Source organism: Octopus bimaculoides, chromosome 24, assembly GCF_001194135.2.
Source record: "Octopus bimaculoides isolate UCB-OBI-ISO-001 chromosome 24, ASM119413v2, whole genome shotgun sequence".
Classification (NCBI taxonomy): Eukaryota; Metazoa; Mollusca; class Cephalopoda; order Octopoda; family Octopodidae; genus Octopus; species Octopus bimaculoides.
In genome coordinates, this window is record NC_069004.1 from 34292001 (window position 1) to 34295038 (window position 3038).

Below are 3038 nucleotides of genomic sequence, written 5' to 3' on the forward strand. Positions count from 1 at the left end.
ATATATATAAATTGCTAAATTTGCTGGCTATTTAAGCAGTGTGTTCGTGGATGGTTAATGGATTGGAAGTGATGCTGAAGGAGGAGCAAAAATTCTTGAAATATGCATATACACGCATAACCTATTTTTTCTATCTTTGATTGCATTGTTTACATAGACGCATTCGTATACGTAACTTTTAGTGTTGGTTCTAATTTCTACAGAAAATCTGTAGAGATAAGTTTTAAAAATGATATACATCTAATATCTGAAAATGAAGTGGGGATTAGTAAAACCAGGCGTTTACTACAGAGAGCAGTCACAATTAGTGGCGACCTGAAGTTATATGAAGGATTTTCTTGTGAAAAATCAGGTTTCGAACAAACAACAAATCCGTAATCTTACTGAACTTTTATTCTATGGTTTACAATTGTTTCATCACATCTATAGACATGGATATTAAGGAAGATTTAGTTTTGAACGTGAAGCAATGTATGCTACGTAATATCACCAGCAGTTGTTTCGTGAGGATCAAGTTGATGATGAATCGGTTCCGATGAAACAACTTCCAGTGTAATATGCATAACATGATACGCATGACTATATCGTCTTTGTCGTGAATATCTATAGACATGGCGTGTGATTGGTTACCTCAAGTCGTGGAAACAATTGTAAACCATACAATGCAGGTTGTACAATAAACTCACTCCTCTTCGATACCTACTCTTCTGATTATCTTCTCTGCAATTCGATTTAGCACACTATACTCTGATAGACTGACACATACTGGTATATAATATAATGACACACACACACACACACACACACACACACACACACACACACAAACGTACACATGGTCTTTGATCTACCATGGCACACAATACAACCGAGTTCAACTGGGTGGCTGGGTGGGTTGGGGGGGAAGGGAAGGTTCAGTTCCAAAGCTTTAGCAAATCATTTTACCTTCATGATCCGGCTTGGTCTTTAAGTTTCCTACACACACACACACACACACACACACACACACACACACACGCGCGCGTGTATATTCATGCACCTTCGCACACATACATACAAATTTATATTTGTATTTTTACATTTTTTGTGGTTGCGAAGGCGGTGGTGTTTTCTGAATTTCTTAATTGTTTTGCTTTTTCTTCTTGTAGCTCTTTTTTATTCTTTAAGCTCTTATTTCTTTCAAAATCGTTCCTTATTTATTTTTCTTTGTAAATCTTTCATTCATTTTATTTATTTGGCTTGTTTTAGGTAGAACTTGATAATCTCTTAAGTGAATAACTGCACAACGAGAAGGTAGAATCTCGTTGAAAATGGCGAATTAAAACTGCGGTTATAGAAATATCACAAACAAATACAGAAATATACAAATAAATAAACGATATTATTAATAATGATTATCATCATTATTATCCTAGTTATTGTTCTTCTTATTGTTGTTATTATTGTAAAATAATGCCGAGGAAAAACTAAGGTAATCTTACAACTAGTGGAAAGAGTAACGGAGGTGACAAGTGAAAAGAGGAGGGGTGGAGGAAAACGAGAAATAGACGGAGAGAGAGATTAGTAAACGGTTTGAGAGAGGGGAAGACAATTGAGTGGAGAGAGAGAGAGGGGTAGAGATGAGACTAGATAAGACTAGAGAGACTAGAGAAAAAGATTATGAAATAAGACAAAAGCATGGAAAAAATGGAAAGAATGCGAGAAATAGAGCTACGTAGAGCAGCAGGAGAAACAATGAGAGGAGGAGAGAGACAGATTTACGGAGAAAGGAGAGAGAGAGGGGGAGAGAGAGAAAGTGAAGACAAGGAATAAATGAAAAGCTAGGTTTCTAAAACCAAAACACTACGTTGCCACATTTAATCTTGTAAGATCAACAGTGCGCTTTCATTTCTCTTATTTAATTTATTTGTATTGTTTTGTTTTCCTGCATTTTTTGTCTCTTATTCTGGTCGTACTTTTCTAGTATTCTATTACAGTTTATTATTATTATTATTATTATTGGGAAAAAAGGAGGGATTCCCTTGGTGGTACTTTGGCAATCATGCACAGAAGTTTTCGTATTTCGTTCGAGATTACATGTTTTCGGATGGGTGGATTGAGAGAGAGAGATGGCTGCTTACCTACAGGGATGGGTGAAGGCGTAGATGGCGGCGAGCTGGGACAGAAGGATAGATTTGGCGACGAACAGAATGATGACGATCGTGAAGTCGATGACAGCAGTGGTGATGATGATGATGATGATGGTGATGATTACGATGAAGGTAGCAGTAATGTAGCAGAAGTAGTAGTAGTAGTAGTAGTAGGGGTGGTGGGGTGGCGATGACGATATTGATAATGGCGAGAATACTTATGATGATGATGATGATGTTGATGACTGTTGAAAATGGTGAGGAGGAGGATTATCACGACGACGCTGACGTTAGTAATTGCAGTACCGGTAGTGTTGTCAGTGGTTGGGGTGTTGGTTGGAGTTAGAAATCTAAATCGGATTTGTTTCCAATATATAATGTTTTCATCGTGCTTCTTTCTTTATATTCTTTTATTTCCTAAATGGATGTACGTGCGCACGCGCGCGGGAGTTTGTGTGTGTATGTGTGCATAAATTTAGCTTTGTGTGTATATAAATATAGAACTATGTATGTGCGTGCGTGTGTATAGAAGTAAATCTGTATGTGTGATTATATCTGTGGGTGTTCGCGTTTTTACCAGTTTTTTACGTTTCCATTGGTTTCGCTTCGGTTCGTTTTGGTTTGGTTTAATTTTTTTTTTTTTTGCTTTTTGCATTGTATTGTAGTTGTTATATTTTTGTTTTTATGTTTTCTGCTTTTGGCTTGCTTTTCTTTTTATTATTATTATTATTGTTGTTATTATTATTATTTGTTTTGATTTCGGTGATAATCTTGTAACTTTAAATAATTGCAAATATATTCTCGTGTTACGCAGTCATACAGATACAGATACACGCATGTACAGGTAAACACAGGTGCATGCAGAGGTGCAAAGACACACACACACACACACACACACACACACACACA

At 36.5% G+C, this 3038-nt stretch overlaps 1 protein-coding gene across 1 annotated transcript in view; it reads right to left on the reverse strand.

Moving 5' to 3' along the window:
* LOC106882105 (fasciclin-1) overlaps window positions 1–3038 on the reverse strand; it is a 73669-nt gene that overhangs the window by 56331 nt on the left and 14300 nt on the right. The window lies entirely within an intron of this gene.